The sequence below is a fragment of the Giraffa tippelskirchi genome, chromosome 8 (genome assembly GCF_054371585.1).
Source record: "Giraffa tippelskirchi isolate mGirTip1 chromosome 8, T2T-mGirTip1v1.2.pri, whole genome shotgun sequence".
Classification (NCBI taxonomy): Eukaryota; Metazoa; Chordata; class Mammalia; order Artiodactyla; family Giraffidae; genus Giraffa; species Giraffa tippelskirchi.
The window spans coordinates 6219876-6237891 of record NC_137282.1 but is presented as its reverse complement, the minus strand read 5'-3'; the positions used below and the strand labels follow the sequence as shown (position 1 = coordinate 6237891).

Below are 18016 nucleotides of genomic sequence, written 5' to 3'. Positions count from 1 at the left end.
TCAAAGTCTCATCCAGAGAAATTTTCGGCCTCCTATAGCTCTGGGCTGCCGCTGCTGGCGCTAACTTTGCAAATAAGATGGCAATATGAGCTTGATGATATAATGGTCATTTAAAAATAGATGTGAGAGTAATAACTGTAAATCACCGGCAGATAAGAACCTTCCCCCTGTGACAGCCTCTGCTCATATAAAGACTATCCATAGTTTACTTGGAAGTTGCCTGACTCCTTTATTAAAAAAAATCAGTGTTTTATTAAGGAACCAGAATTCACATTTTTATGTGACTTTATTTTTAGAGAAAGACAGTTGTAGACTGATGTATTGTAATTGAGAGATTATATTATCCTTCTTTGTAAGTCACCATAATTATTTAGTTATGTACTTGAATTTTAAAAGCTGATGATATTTAGTTTGAATACAGATACAAAATGTGTGACGTCAATCTATATGCTAGCTAGTTTTTAATACATTGTTAGAGATAAACAACTGGAAGTTGATGTACAATGAGAAATTTCAAAGCTGCTGGATCTAAATTTAATTTGTATTTGTGACTCAAAGTAGGCAGTGCCTGATAATCATGAAGGCTAGAGTGTAATCACTGGGTAAATGTAATCCATTTGTTTAATTGCCCAGACTCCTCACTGTATTTACAGTTAATTGGTTCCCATTATAGGCCTCTTAATAGAGACTATAAAGCAGTAGGATTAGAGAAACCTGAAAAAGATCATTTAATTTGTGCCCTCTCACTACAGATCCTCAACTTTCCCTACAACAATTGAGCTTCAGGCAGTTTGGAAAGAAATGTGGTTAAAAGTAAATTGGTTGTGGTGATAATGTAATCGAAATAAGGAAATTACTATAAATTAATATTTTTATCACTGATTTCTAAAATTTATTGGTAATTTGCAGAAATTCTTATTTTCAGACACAATCTTTTTTACTTATATTTAAATTTTCTTTCTGTTCCTCTGTGTCCTTAATATTTTATTCAATTCATTTTCAACTACTGTGGCTATTTTATAGTGAAATGGGAAGCTGATTAGGCTGATTAGATAAATAATGATAAAAGGTAGTATATTGCTGTGTTTGTTGATCTAGAAACATATCTGCAATACACTATTAAGTGAAAAGATAAGTTACTGGTGGTATATAAATTATGATCCTGTTAAAAGCAGAAGTATCTGAAAATATTTCTAGAGGCTTCATGGGCAAAATGTTAAATTAAAACTAAAGCATGATAGATAAACATAAACAAAACAAACTGAAAAGCCTCAACAAAACCACTATATCACAGAAAATTTCAAAACTTGCTGATTAAAGTTTCTTTTGTTGTTTCTTTCTTATAGAAGCAGTACATTCCATTGACCTGAAACAAACAGACTGCCATATGTATACCCAGCAAAGACAGATTTATTTAGAATCAGCAGAGAACTGTAATTCAGGGTGTGCAACAATGTTGAGCTCCATAAAAGTCCCCAAACAGCAAGGGAAGGAGAACACTTCTATAGCAGGGATGGGCTGGGGACAGGAAGGTGAGAGGGCTAAGGTAAACAAAGAGTCCATGGCTTTTCATGGGCTGAGACCTGGCCAGGCAGGAAGAGGAATCTTTCTTCTTCTTGTTGGGTTCTACTATTGCTGAAGGGTGTGAGTGTGCCCCCTTCTGGTCCTCTATTTTAAAATTTTTATTATTTGTTTATTTGTTATTTAGCCTACACATTCATTTTACTACTAAAGATACTCAGACCAAATAAATTAAGTTACTGTTTGAGGTCTCATCTTGGTTGGTTTAATCTACAGGGACTCAAGTCTATAATGAGAATAAATCACAACTGCTACTAAGTCGAGAAGTCATGTCTGACTCTTTGCAACCCCATGGACTGCAGCAAGCAAGACTTCCCTGTCCTTCAATATCTCCTGGAGCTTGCTCAAACTCATGTCCATTGAGTCGGTGATGGACCATATCATCCTCTGTCATCCCCTTCTCCTCCTGCCCTCAATCTTTCCCAGCATCAAAATCTTTTCCAATGAGTTGGCTCTTTGCATCAGGTAGTCAAAGTATTGGAGCTTCAGCTTTAGCATTAGTCCTTTCAGTGAATATTAAGGGTTCATTTCCTATAGGACTAACATATTGGATTTAATTATTACAATAATGAACACAAATTAATTGTCAAAATGAGGTATCACTGCAGTTTCTTATAAAATTGGGAAAATTGATATGTTTGTGATTCGTAATAAAAGCATGCAGTTGGCTAGCTCAATGGTTCTTTGCAAAATAAGCAACACATTACTATCACTTGAGAGCTTTTAATGAAGTCCTGACTCTATTTAATTGAGGTCTCTGTTTATTAACTTTTATAACTCTCATTGCCAAAAATAAGAAAAATGTTCAATTAAGAGAATTCACAATCCTACTAACCCAGAGTGTGGAGAAAACTCATGGAAACAACTTGGTATCTTAATTTCAAATCCTTTTCTATGCATACACACACACACATTGGTGTTAATAAATGCTTTCTTGTGTCTTTAGTTTTAATATCTGTATTAAGCTATAATTAAACTGTATTAAAATATTTGTATACATCAGAATTATTCAACCAGTCTCCCTTTTAAAGATATTCAAGTTATTTCTAGCTTCTCCATAATTCATATAACTTAAGATATGTATGATTGGCTAGAAATAAATTATAAATAAAAAGGCAAAAGTGTTTTTTTCAGCAAAATAATTAGCCATATGTGGAAAATCCAAAGGTTGTGAATATTAATTGGTGATCAATTTCATGTTTTCTTAAAGAAATTTTTATTTTTACCAGAGTTTTTTCTTGACCACTGAAATAAAAACAGCTAGCTCAAAGTTTCTATACATTTGTATGCATCATTTAAATGTATCCTATACATTTATATGTATCATTCAGAGTTTAAACTTAACTTGAATGCTTTTTGTCTTAAGTAGTTTTGACCAAATTCTTAGCCACTGGCAAAGTAGCTATCCCTCTGACACTTCAATTAACAAGGCCTCTCCCCCTAAAATTGTTCAGATACAATTAACAAAAGATTTTAATTATCCTCTGTCCTCTTGTCATATGAATAAAATTATGTTTTCTTAGTTATGGGTATCACCTACCTAGTGATAAATATTTTCAAGTTTTGTACTAATGAATTAATGGCAAATAATCTGTGTTTTGATGGAATCCAGTGTTTATCGCAACCCACCCTCTGCCAAGTTGATGGGGTGTGGAAGAACAAGCCTGGTGAAGATCATGAGTGGTTGAAGGGGCTTCAAGAGGTTAGTGAAATGGGAAATGTGTGCCGGAGGCTTGAGGGAAGGAGATGTTTGACCGAGGAAGGTTTGGACAAACAGCAAGAGGAAGGAGTTTCAGTTTTACCCTTTACACTAGTGACTGCTCCCTGCTTCACTGAGAAAGTGGGAGCTATCAGAAGAGAACCTCCGTGAGCTCTGGACCATGCAGCCCCAGCCACCTGCTCGGTACCCCCGGGTGCTCAGCGCTCCCCTCCTGGGTGCTCAGCACTCCCGCAGGCCTGGTGGGGACCAGCCCTCCTCCTGGGTCTCCGTTTCCTCCAGGCCGGCCCCGTCATTTCTGCATCACTAATTTCTCTGCCCACACTGACTCATTCCTACTAACTGGCAAGCATACTGTCACATTTTCCTTTTTAAACAAACAAACTCATCTTCTTCCCTTTCTGTTCCAGGTACTGACCCACTTTTCTCTGCTCTTTTGTAATAAAATTCTGAAAGAAAGGACTTGGCGCATAGGAGGTGCTTAGTAGACCAATTGCTCAGTGAATGAACAAATGAAATACTAGAGGGAGTGAGGCTTTTGTGATGACCCAGGTGAGGGCTGATTTAAGCCTGCTGTTAATGAGAACAAAAGACAAACCGAGCCTGGGGGCCCGGCGGTAGGGAAATCCCTACGACTTCCTTCCAATCTGTGGTAAACTAAAAGTGATCTAAAAATAGTCTTTCAAAAAGGGAGAGGTGGGATACAAACTCAGCAGGAAAAATTTTAAATCCATGGTGACTTATTTTATATACAGTTGACTCTGAACTACATGGGTTTGAACTGAATGGGGCCACGAAAGGGTGGATTTTTTTCAATAGAAAGTATTACATGACTACACAGTCCAAAGTTGGTTGAATCTGCTGATGTAGAATAGTGTATATGGTGGAATCAAGTATATGGAGGACCAATTATAAGTTATGTGAGGATTTTCAACTTTGTAGAGGGTCGGGCCCCTAACTCCTGCATTGTTCACATATAAACTATATATGGATGTGAGAGTTGGACTATAAAGAAAGCTGATCACAAAAGAATTGATGCTTTTGAACTGTGGTGTTGGGGAAGACTCTTGAGAGTCCCTTGGCCTGCAAGGAGATCCAACCAGTCCATCCTAAAGGAGATCAGTCCTGAATGTTCATTGGAAGGACTGATGTTGAAGCTGAAACTCCAATACTTTGGCCACCTGATGTGAAGAACTGACTCATTGGAAAAGACCCTGATGCTGGGAAAGATTGAAGGCAGGAGGAGAAGGGGATGACAGAGGATAAGATGGTTGGATGGCATCACTGACTCAATGGACATGAGTTTGAGTAAACTCCGGGAGTTGATGATGAACAGGGAGGCCTGGCGTGCTGCGGTCTATGGGGTCACAAAGAGTTGGACACGACTGAGCGACTGAACTGAACTGAACTGAAACTATATACATTGTAACATAGGAGAGGAAATATAGGAGAATTATAGGAGAGGGAATAACCCATAATTTAAAAATTCTGTGTTTAAGGATAAGATTAATTGGTGGTGCAATGGATGACTATACTTGATAGAATAATTCGTTTATTTGCTTCAAGTATTTTCATCTTTTATATATCTTTTCCTCCTAAGAACAAAAACCGTGTTATCTTAAAACGTATTTATTTATGGCTGTGCCATTTCCTGCTGCTGGGCTCTCTCTAGTTGCAGCAAGGGGGACACTCTCCAGCTGGTGTGCGTGGGCTTCTCACTGTGGGGGCCTCTTCTGGTGCAGAGCACGGGCTCTAGGCGTGTGGGCTCAGTAGTTGTGGTTCACGGGCCCAGTGTCCCCGAGGCATGGGGAATCCTGGACCAAGATTCAAACCGGCATCCCCTGCATTGGGAGGCAGACTCGTAACCACTGGACTACCAGGGAAGTCCCAAACCCCTATTATGTTAGCATTATAGATACTTGTTTAACCAAATAATCTAAGATTTCTCACTACTGATTCACGTTCAGAAGTGAAGGGTCCCTTGTCCAGGAAGATCTGGCGAAGCCCTCTTTACCGTATTTTACCACAAGTGGCCAAGTTCCAAAGCTCTCCAGCTGCACCAGCTCTTTTGCATTCCAACTCCTGACTCATAAAGGCTTGGCCAAACCCCAAAGCTGATACATTTTAGATGTTTGCCTCCTGTCTCCTTGTTGTCAACCTGTCAATAAAGCTTTTTTTTTTCCCCTCAAAATCTGGTAACATGATGTTTGCTTCTATGCATGTCCTTCCTTGGTAACACCGGGAGTTAGAATTTCAACATATCTTTTGGGAGACACAATTCAACTCACAGCAGATGCTATGTAATTAGGGAAGACATAGGGAAGGATTGGCAAAGAAGGGGAAGTGATTAATCTAGTTTTGAGTATGTTGAATTTGAGTTGCCCACCTTCCCAGGTGGCGCTAGTGTTAAAGAACCTGCCTGCCAGTGCAGGAGACTTAAGAGACACAGGTTCAATCCCTGGATTGGGAAGATCCCCTGGAGGAGGGCATGGCAACCCACTCCAGTATTCTTATCTGGAATACCCCATAGACAGTCATAATAACCTGGCAGGCTACATTCCATAGGGTCGCAAAGAGTCAGACATGACTGAAGCGACTTAGCACAAGGCCGTAAGGCTGTCATGCCCAATAAGCAATCCAAATCTGTTTGGGAGTTTCTGGCTGGTGGCGGGACATAGAGTCATAAGTAGCTAGGTGGGACTGGCTGTGAAACAGACAAGCGCTGAACAAGAGCCTGAGGGGCCCCAGCATTTAAAGGGCAGACACAGAGAGGGAACCCTGGGGAGACTTGCAGGGGGTAAGCGAAGAGGAGGTAGACGAAGAAAAAGCCAAGAGAAAACAGTGTCAGACAAGACATGAGAACTTTTTTGAGAAGCAACGCAATGCCTTTTTTTTTTTTTTTAGGTCAGCAGCACCCTGTACTGCAGAAAGACTTCATGAGAGTTTCCATTTTCATAGGATGATTTCGTGGCTCGGTGGAAAGGACTGATGAATATCCCTTGGATTTGCAGATAGGGATATCAAGAGTGGTTTTGGGGGAACAGCAGGGGCTGAGGCCAGACTTCGGAGGGGAGGGGAGGTGACAAGCCAGGGCAGACAGAACTAGGGCAACAGCGAGCAGAGAAAACTGTGCTGTGGGAGAATGTGAGTGCAAGAGGCATGGCTAGAAATTGGGAGGCGTGAGCAGGTTAGTGTTCAGAGGAGAAGGTAGAGGGGAGAGAGAACTTCGTCTGTTGGGGTAAAGAACTCAGAACTCAGCCTCCTACTTTCAACAAAATGCCTTCGTTTGGATCTCTTCTATACAGTAGGTTTTTACACATTATTTAATACGAAGAGAGTTCTGAAACATCTTTGAAAACTATTGAATTAGATGTTTCAGCTCTAAAAACAAGTCTATTATTAGCTATAGCTCTACTCAGGATAATTTATGGTAATAGCTTGAATGAACTCATTCAGACAATCTTGGTTTATTTAAAGTCATGTTTTCAAAAGGACCTTAACTACAGGAATAACTATTATAGCTATAATTATTTGCATTTCAGGTCCTGACTAGCACTGAAAATTTGGATATATGTAAATTTCACCTTTAAATATTGGCTTGCATTTAAAAACCAGCTGAGCTATTAAAAACACCTGTGAAGATTTAACACCGAAATGAGATTTTTAATAGTGATTTAACTTTTTTTTAAAGCCCTTTGTTTAAGTAAAGTCATTGGTCATGAGAGACTTTTGAAAAACATATGTATTCTTTATCATTATAAATAAAATTATGATGGTTGGAAGAAAAAAAGTTATAATTCTACCATCTAGCACTAACCAGTATTTCCATATCTTAAATTCATTTTTATTGTGAAATGTTTCATAAGTTAACAAACATCTGTTTATGCACACTGGCTTTGATACAATAATAGCTCTGTTATAGTTACTTAAATTTTTTTTAAGTGTTGAATTGAAGGCCCCTCCTCACTCTACTTTTCCTTCCTTCCCAGAAGTAACCACTATTGTGAGGTTGGTGTATATCATTCCTCTTTGTGTTTTTACGCTTTTACAGTGTGTAACTATTCACTAAGAGTGCGCAGAGAGTCACCAGCAGTGGAACATCCCTCTTCAGTCAAGGCTTCTCACAAGATGGTCTCCACTGGGGTTCCTGGCAAGTGCAGGAATGCAGCTGTGCATGTGAGCATGGCTGATTGGGGTTGGCAGGCAAGCTGAGCTCTTTACTGCATCTCTCTCTACGAAATGTCACACACTGGCAGGGCACCAAGTCTGGTGTGGGGAGGGCAGCTTCCTCCTAGGAGGTCTGCCTGGCAAAGCCTGTGGTCGGACCCGAAAGACCACACAGAGGATTTTGGCCTTGAGGAGCTTTACTTCTCAGTATGGTAACTTTGTGTTTAACATTTTAGGAGCTGTCTTCTGAAATCGCTACACCAATTTACCTTCTCAGCAGCAATATTTGAAAATTCCAACCTCTCCCCATATTTACCAACACTTGTTATTATCTGTCTTTTTGACACTAACCATCCTAGTGGATGTGACATAGTATCTTACTGTGGTTTTGATTTGCATTTCCTTGTGACTAATGACATTGAACAACTTTTTCTTTGCCCATTTACAATTGGATTATTTGTGTTGTTATTGAATTGCAAGAATTCTTACTAAGTCTGCATGCATTGTGCATGTTCAGTCACTAAGTCGTGTCCAACTCTTTGTGAACCCCTCCGTGGATTGTAGCCCACCAGGCTCCTCTGTCCATGGGGTTTTCCAGGCAAGAATACTAGAGTGGGTTGCCATTTCCTCCTCCAGGGGATCTTCCTGACCTAGGGGTCAAACCCGTGTCTCCAGCATCTCCTGCATTGGCAGGCAGATTCTTTACCACTGGGCTACCTGGAAAGCCCACTTATTCTGATACCAGACCCTTACCAGATATATGTTTTTCAAACATTTTCTCCTCCTCTGTGGATTCTTTTCTCACTTTCTTGGTAGGGATCTTTGAAGTGCAAAGGTTTTTAAGCTCAATTTGGATGCTGTGCTTAAGTGTCATATTTAAGAAATAGTTGCCAAATCCAAAGTCACAAAGACATACCATGTTTGTGGTTTTAATTCTTATGTTTTGGTAAAGGATCCACTTAGAGTTAATTCTTGTATGTGATGGAAAGTAGAGGTTCAATTCATTCGTTTGCACGTGGGTGTCCAGTTGTCAGGACACTATTTATTGAAAAGACTATCCTAAAATAAGCTCTGGAACTTGTGAATAGTTATAAGATAAAGTAAAATTAAGGTAGCATATGGATTTGAGACTGCTAATCCCAACATACAATAAGTGTTTTCAAATATGAAAGGGAATCAGTGGAGTGTCAGAGTGATATACTGTGATAAAGACTCAGATGGCCATTGTTGGCTTTAAAGACAGAAAACACCATAAATCAAGGGATGTGTACAGTTTGTACAAGCTGGAAAAGGAAAATCAAAGAAATGGATTCTCCTCTAGAGTCTCAGAATAGAATGTGCCCTACTAAAGTTTAGATTTTCGTCTACAAAGAAACATTTTTGAGTCATCCAGAACTGTAAGATAATGAATTTGTGTTTTAAGCCACTGTTTGTGATAATTTGTTACAGCAACAAAAGGAAAAACTAACCCAGCTATCTTAACAGTATTAATTCTTTCAATAATTGAACACAAGATGACTTTTTCTTTATTTAGGTCTTCTTTCTTTCAACACTGTTTTCTGGTTTTCTGTGTAAAGTTGTGTACTTCTTTTGTCACATTTATTTCTAGGTTTTATTATTTTTGGTGCTATTTTACATAAAATATTTTTCTTAATTTAACCTTGGATTATTCATTGCTAGTGTATAAAATATAATTAATTTTTGTGTATTGATCTTATGCCCTGCAACCTTGCTGAACTTGAATATTATCTGTAATTGTTTTGTGGATTTCTTAGAATTTTTTAATTCATCCTTGAATAGAAATAGTTTTTGTTTTCTTTTTTTCCCCAGTATAAATGCTTGTTTTTTTCTTTTTCCTAACTGCCCTAGAAACTCCAGTACAATGTTGAATAGAAATAGTGAAATCAAACATTCTTGTCCTATTCCTTTTCTCAGGGGATGTTAGGAAAATCTGGATTAAAAACAAAATTTGCTGCAAATCTAGACAAATGCTCAAAAAAGTAGAAGAGAAAGAAAACAATTTTATTACTGAATAAACATTAAACCAGAATGTGGTCTTCATCACAGATAATCCACTAAAGTGACTGCAAAGACAGAGAGAAATTTTTATAATTTCTTACAGCTCAGCAGATGCAGCCCATTACATACACGCTCTCAAGATAAATAACTAGTAAGAGGAAATAACTACCATTCGTCAAGCATAGTTCATTCTATATTCACTTGGTAATGAGGATAGTTACCTGTGTTGGCTAATTACCTTTGTTCCAAAGAGACCTCACAAATTTCTCATATCTTTATGACAGGAACTAGGTCTGTAACTTGGAACCAGGTGCCAGCCAAAGTTTGGCTCTTATACTCCTGTGAAAGCTGGGAGGGAGGGAGGTGTACTGCATTCTTTGATGATCACATTCAAAGAGATGTCTCCTGAGTCTTTAAGAAACAATTTCTAGGTTGTAAATATGTTGAGATGCTTATTTAAGTTTTAAAAAGATTTACATATCTTAAAAGGGTTTAGAACAGATTCATAATTACAAGTCTTCTAAGGTAAATGCACTAAGAAAAATGGAGGAGGGTATTGGAAAGTCTTTTTCCTGTCCTGCACCGGGGAAAATCCAATCTGTTTATTTAGATTCATATTATTTATTCATATGGGGGTATTTTCAGTCTTGTTCAATATGAAGCTGCTTTAGGATTGTACAGATACTTTTTATCAGGTTGAGGAAATTCCCTTATTCCTTGTTTGCTGAATGCTCTAAAGAGTCTCTTGATGAGAGTGAAAGAGGAGAGTGAAAAATTTGGTTTAAAACTCCACATTCAGAAAACTAAGATCATGGCACCTGGTCCCATCACATCATGGTAAATAGATGGGGAAACAATGGAAACAGTGACAGACTTTATTTTCTTGGACTCCAAAATCACTGGAGATGGTGACTGTGGCCATGAAATTAAAAGATGCTTGCTCCTTGGAAGAAAAGCTATGACAAATCTAGACAGCATATTAAAAAGCAGAGACATTACTTTACCAACAAAGGTCCATCTAGTCAAAGCTATAGTTTTTCCAGTAGTCATGTATGGATGTGAGAGTTGGACCATAAAGAAAGCTGAGTGCTGAAGAATTGATGCTTTTGAACCGTAGTGTTGGAGAAGACTCTTGAGAGTTCCTTGCACTGCAAGGAGATCCAACCAGTCCATCCTAAAGGAAATCAGTCCTGAATATTCATTGGAAGTTCTGAGGCTGAAGCTGAAGCTCCAATACTTTGGCCACCTGATGTGAAGAACTGACTCAGTAGAAAAGACCCTGATGCTGGGAAAGACTGAAGACAGGAGGAGAAAGGGACAACAGAGGATGAGATGGTTGGATGTCATCACTGACTTGATGGACATGAGTTTGAGCGAGCTCCGGGAGTTGGTGGTGGACAGGGAAGCTTGGTGTGCTGCAGTCCAGGGGTTGCAAAGAGTAGGACGCAACTGAGTGACTGAACGGAACTGAACTACATCACAAAAGAGAGTTGGGTTTTGTCAAATGTTTTTCTGCATCTATCGAAATGATTTCTTTCATCCTCTTCATCGGGTATATTATAGTTATTGTTTTATGTTTTGAACCAATCTTGTGTCCCTGAGATAAATCCCACCTTGTCACCATGTATAATCCTTTTAGATGTGGCTTAGTTCAGTTTGCTAGTATTTTGTCGAGAATTTTTGTGGCTACCTTCATAAAGAATATCGGTCTGTAGTTTTCTTGTTATGTCTTTGTCTGGCTTTGATATCATGGTATCTTATCTCAGGTGCTTCCCCGGTGGCTCAGTGGCAAAGGATCTGCCTGCAATACAAGAGTCGCAAGAGATGCAGGTTCGATCCCTGAGTTGAGAAGATCCCCTGGAGAAGGAAATGGCAACCCACTCCAGTATTCTTGCCTGGAGAATCCAGTCCATGGGGTCACAAAGAATTGGACAAGACTGAAGTGACTTAGCACGCTTGCACGAATCTTATCTCAGACAGTAAGATGCAAGTGTTATTGTTCTTCTGTTTCTTAAAACAGTTTGTGAAGGACTGGTGTTAGTGTCATCCTCCTCCCCCCCCTTCTCCATATTGTATAATTTCATTTCGTCTGTGCTGATAGATGATCGTTCCTGGGGTAGAGATTGATGAGGAAGGGATACAGTTGATCATGCAGCAGATTTTCTGAGGTGTTGGTAAGCTTATATCTTGGTTAGTCTTATATATTTTTAATGTGAGTGTAGTTGATTTACAATATTCTGTTAGTTTCAGGTGTGCAGCAAAGTGATTCAGCTATGTATATATTTTTCAGACTATTTTTCATTATAGGTTATTAAAAGATATTGAAGATGGTTCCTGTGTTATAAGTAAATCTTTGTTGCTTTCTATTTTGAGTATAGTCGTGTGTATCTGTTAATCCCATACTTGTAATTTATCCCTGCCTCCTTTCTCCTTTGGAAACCATACATTTGTTTTCTGTCTGTGAGTTTATTTCTATTTGGATATAGATTAATGTTTTTTTTTTTCAGATTACACATGTAAGCGATATCATATATATCTTTCTCTATCTGACTTAGTTCACTAAGTATAATATTCTTTAGGTCCATCCATGTTGCTTCAAATGGTAATGTTTCATTCTTTTTTTATAATGGCTAATATTCCATTGAAAATGTGCACCACATCTTCTTAAGCCAGTCATCTATGATGGACATTTGGGTTGCATCCCTGTCTTGGCTATTGTAAATAGCTATGAATATTGGGGTGCATGTATCTTTTTTTAATTTAGAGTTTTTATTATTTCTATATATACAGCTAGGAGTGGGATTGCTAGATCATATGGTGCCTCTATTTTTAGTGTTTTGAGGATGTTCCACACTGTTTTCCATAGTGGCTTCAACAATTTTCACTCCTATCAACAGGATACGAGGGTTCCCTTTTCTGTGCACCCATGTTTATGTTTCAGGATACCACTGCTGCTGCTGCTAAGTCGCTTCAGTTGTGTCCGACTCTGTGCGACCCCATAGACGGCAGCCCACCAGGCTCCCCTGTTCCTGGGATTCTCCAGGCAAGAACACTGGAGTGGGTTGCCATGCCCTCCTCCAGGAGATCTTTCCAACCCAGGGATCGAACCCAGATCTCCTGTGTTGCAGGCAGATTCTTTACCATCTGAGTCACCAGGAAGCCCATGATATGCTCCTATTCTCTGCTATTTCTTTTCTGGAAAGTGCCTTAAAAATTCAAGAAGTCTCAACAGATGTCAAGACAAGGGTGCCAGGTTTACTCACTTAATTTCTCTCTTTTTTTGGGTGTGTGTGTGGGGTATTTGAGTGCCACAAAGAACAAGGGACAGTGGTTCAGAGAAAAAATATGAGACATTATTTGGATTTTGTGGTGTTGGGCAAACAGGACCACAATTTGCTTCTGACAGTTCCCTTGGCTACTGGTCTCTACAACTCTGGGGCTAGGAGGTTAGTGAAAGTGTCAGTTATCAGCCTCATCATGAAAAGGTTAGAACATCAATTGGTTCTAGAATTGAGTTGATTCTAATCTCCACTCTTCTCCTCACCTTAACCTCCCCAAGTCCCGCTTTCCTCATGTATGATGTATGGGCTTGCTTTGAAGTCTAACTAAGATAATGCTTCTGATGCTCTTAGCATAGTACCCAGTGTGTAGTAAGCCCTCAATAACTTAGGTATTGTTAGTAACAATATTATCATTTATGGAATTAAGTATATTAAAAATTATGGTAAATGTAATGAAGGATGGTAAAGGAAGCAATGAAAGATTACAGCTTTGAATTTATCTCCAGTACTGAAGAGGGGACTGAGAGTTATTTGCAAGTTGAGATATAGTGAACATTTCTTCTTTAGCAAAAATCATGCTGCCTGATGCCCAGGAAAGACTGATGGGAATGAGAGGGGGAGGGAAGAGCAGGTCCAACTGTCCACTGAGAGATGACGGTGGCTTTGACTGGACTGGGGGTGTTGATGGAGAGAAGTCGAGTTGTTTCCACTGTGAGTTGGAAGGTGAGTCAGGTTTTGGAGTACAATCATAAGAGGGTTAAAAATAACTTCTGTTAACTGGGAACATTTAATGACATTAAAAATACAAAACAATTGAATTTATTAGGTGGAACTTCAGCAAATGGAACCAAGACCGTGCAGTGGAAGTTTTGGAGGTGGGGGCAAGCTCAGTTCACCACTAGGAAGTATGTTTCAGAATTAGAGATATGCACAGCAGAGCTGGCTACTGGATGGGTAATGCATTTCCTATCACCCGAGTGCTTAAAAGAATGAGTGATCTCTATTAGGGGACTCCAGAAGATATTTTTGAGTACACTCTTAACGCAAAATACTAAGATGACATGAGAAGTAAGAACTGGCAATTTAATTTTATAAATGACTAAAAATTAAGATTGTAGTGTTCAGTCTATAAAGATGTAGTTTTCATTTAAAATTATTCAAGACTCAATGTCTGGGTCTATATCACAAATAAAGTTTTATCTTTAGAACATTTGACAAAAAACCAAAAACATTCATGAGTTGCATGCAATTACAGATTTAATTTGCTCTGAATGTTTAGACTTTAAAAATTGAAGTTCCAAAAGAATTAGAGAACAAATTTAATTTCCTGTTTTCTTTGTTTCCCATCTTCTTCAGGAAATTGGTGCAAGGGACACCTAAAGGCAAAAGTGTTCTTGATAATCAGGTATGATTCAGCAAATCAGGCTCATAGCCAGTCACTGGTAATGTTGTAGAGCCTTTGAAATATAAGACAACCAATGATAGAGAGGTTCACTAGACTTATTATTAATTTTAAACTAGGTGTTGTCTTCAGTCTTCCATATCTTCTTTCTCCTTCTGCCTTACTATCTTGTCATTTATTTTTCTATCCTTGTCAGGTAGAGCTCACACGGTTTGATTTTCCAATATGCATCATTTTTCCTTCTTCCTATTTGTTCATGTGGTGTACAAGTACATTGTCATTGGAACTTTTCTTTCCTAGCAGGCTTTTAAATTGGGAGAATAACTTAGTAACCCTGAAGAGCTTGGGGCAGAAAAAATAGATTTTGTTGCCCTGCCTTACACCAGCATTACTATTTTTACCTTCCAGTACACTGTTAAGAGATTCTTGTCTGTTTACTTTTTAAAAAGAAAGAACATTACCCTTCATGCACAAAATATTCCCATTGCCTAATTTTTTGTGTCTGTGCCTAGTTGCATAAGCTGTCTGGCGCATTATTTCAGTGGCAGTCATAATGACTAGCAGAGTTAATGCTTTCAGCTAATTCTAAGAACAAGGAGATCTTTACATTTTTCACCCTACCTTTGACTCTTTGTTTCTTATGCAGCTGGACATTGTATTGCTCCAATTCTTTCAAAATGAAGTACAAAATGAGTACAAAATGAAGCAGGGCAAAGGGTAACAGAGTTTTGACAAGAGAACATACTGGTCATAGAAACACCCTCTTTCAACAACCCAAGAGAAGACTCTACAAATGGATGCCACCAGATGGCCAATACCAAAATCAGATTGATTATATTCTTTGCAGCTGAAGATGGAGAAGCTCTGTACAGTCAACAAAAACAAGACCGGGAGCTGACTGTGGCTCAGATCATGAACTTCTTATTGCCAAATTCAGACTTAAACTGAAGAAAGTATGGAAAACCTCTAGACCATTCAGGGATGATCTAAATCAAATCCCTTACAATTATATAGTGGAAGTGACAAATAGATTCAAGGGATTAGATCTGATAGATGGAGGGCCTGAAGAACTATGGATGGAGGTTCGTGACATTGTACAGGAGGCAGTGATCAAGACCATCCCCAAGAAAAAGAAATGCAAAGAGTCAAACTGGTTGTCTGAGGAGTTCTTACAAATAGCTGAGAAAAGAAGAGAAGTGAAAGGCAAAGGAGAAAAGGAAAGATATACTCATTTGAATGCAGAGTTCCAAAGGATAGCAGGGAGAGATAAGAAAGCCTTCCTAAGTGATCAATGCAAAAAAGTAGAGGAAAACAATAGAATGGGAAAGACTAGCGATCTCTTCAAGAAAATTAGAGATACCAAGGGAATATTTCATGCAAAGATGGGCACAATAAAGGACAGAAATGGTATGGACCTAACAGAAGCAGAAGATATTAAGAAAAAGTGGCAAGAATACACAGAAGAACTGTACAAAAAAGATCTTCATGACACAGATAACCACGAGGTGGGATCACTCACCTAGAGCCAGACATCCTGGAGTCTGAAGTCAAGTGGGCCTTAGGAAGCATCACTACAAACAAAGCTAGTGAAGGTGATGGAATTCCAGTTGAGCTATTTCAAGTCCTAAAAGATGATGCTATGAAAGTGCTGCATTGAATATGCCAGCGAATTTGGAAAACCCAGCAGTGTCCACAGGACTGGAAAAAGTCAGTTTTCATTCCAACCCCAAAGAAAGGCAATGCCAAAGAATGCTCAAACTACTGCACAATTGCACTCATTTCACACGCTAGCAAAGTAATGCTCAAAATTCTCCAAGTGAGGCTTCAACAGTGCGTGAACCAAGAACATCCAGATGTTCAAGCTAGATTTAAAAAAGCCAAAGGAACCAGAGATCAAATTGCCAACATTTGCTGGATCATAGAAAAAAGCAAGAGAATTCCAGAAAAACATCTACTTCTGCTTTATTGACTATACCAAAACCTTTGACTGTGTGGATCACAACAAACCAGAAAATTCTTCAAGAGATGGAAATATCAGACCACCTGATCTGCCTCCTGAGAAATCTCTATGCAGGTCAGGAAGCAACAGTTAAAACCAGATATAAAAAAAACAGACTGGTTCCAAATGAGAAAGGAATACATCAAATCTATATATTGTCACCCTGCTTATTTAACTTATATGCAGAGTACATCATGTGAAATGCTGGGCTGGGTGAAACACAAGCTAGAATCTAGATTGCAGGGAGAAATATTGATAGCCTCAGATATGCAGATGACAGCACACTTAGGGCAGAAAGTGAAGAGGAATTGAGAAGTCTTTTGATTAAAGTGAAAGAGGAGAGTGAAAAAGCTGGCTTAAAACTCAACATTCACAAAACTAAAATCATGGTATGTGGTTCCGTCACTTCATGGTAAATAGATGGGGAAACAATAGAAACTGTGGGAGACTTTATTGGCTCCAAAATTACTGCAGATGGTGACTGCAGCCATGAAATTAAAAGATGCTTGCTCCTTGGAAGAAAAGCTACGACCAACTTAGACAGCATGTTAAAAAGCAGAGACATTTCTTTGCCGACAAAGGTCCACCTAGTCAAAGCTATGCTTTTTCCAGTAGTCATGTATGGATGTGAGAGCTGGACCATAAAGAAAGCTGAAGGTCAAAAAATTGATGCTTTTGAACTATGGTGTTGGAGAAGACTCTTGAGAGTCCCTTGGACTACAAGGAGATCCAACCAGTCCATCCTAAAGGAAATCAGTCCTGAATTCTCATTGGAAGGTCTGATGCTGAAGCTGAAATACTTTGGCCACCTCATGTGAAGAACTAACTCCTTGGAAGAGACCCTGATGCTGGGAAAGATTGAAGGCGGGAGGAGAAGGGGACACCAGAGGATGAGATGGTTGGATAGCATCACTGACTCGATGGACATGAGTTTGAGCAAGCTCTGGGAGTTTGCGACGGAGAGAGAAGCCTGGTGTGCTGCAGTCCATGGGGTCACAATAATCGGACACGACTGACTGATCTGAACTAATGAACAATTAATTCTTAGGTGTTAGGCTTTCATTCATTCATTCTTTCATTCACTGAGTGCCCATCAGGACTTAGATTCCATTTTACATGCTGGGGAGATTATGGTGAAGGAGACACAGGTTCCTCAAGAAGTTTCCAGTTTCTAATGATGAAAGAGATCATTGCAATAAAGAGATCACAGTAATTTCAAGTACTTTAATGTAGAAAGTGTGATGAGAACATATAAAAGGGAGACAGGAAGTGTATCCAAGGCTCAAGAAGTCTTAGTGGAGACTTGGAAAAGAGTGGGAAGCAAATAAGGGATGTTGTTTGGGAAACGCAGATACAATCAGCACAAGCCAAATCCAGCAGAGGGAATAGAATGACCACGAAATGGGGCCAAGGAGAGCGGTGGGCTGTTGGGGAAGGGACAAGTAGGCGCATTTGCTGTGTTGCTGGTGGCGGATCGGAGGGAAGGTGAGGCTGCGGGGGGAGGTAAGGGCTAGTTCAGGAGGGGTTGTGTGGCATGCTGAGAGTTTTAAATTTGTCCTCTTGGGCCATGGGGCTTCCCTGGTGACTCAGGTGGTAAAGAATCTGCCTGCAATTCAAGAGACTTGGGTTTGATCCCTGGGTCAGGAAGATTCCCTGGAGACAGGAATGGCAACCCACTCCAGCATTCTTGCCCAGGAATAAACTGTGGATGGAGGATCCTGGCAGGGTACAACAGTCCATGGGGTGGCAAAGGTCAGACATGACCGAACAACTAATACTTTAACTTTGGGGCCATGAGGGGCTATTGAGGAATTCTGAGCATAGAAGTGATGTTGTCAGCTTTGGAATAT

The 18016-nt window shown here is 39.3% G+C and overlaps 1 long non-coding RNA gene across 1 annotated transcript; it reads left to right on the top strand.

Moving 5' to 3' along the window:
* Positions 1–12542: 12542 nt before the first annotated feature.
* On the top strand, positions 12543–17386 carry LOC145517855 (uncharacterized). The gene is made up of 2 exons (XR_014062407.1): positions 12543–14170; positions 14814–17386. It is a non-coding gene; the product is annotated as an uncharacterized LOC145517855 (long non-coding RNA).
* Positions 17387–18016: the final 630 nt, after the last annotated feature.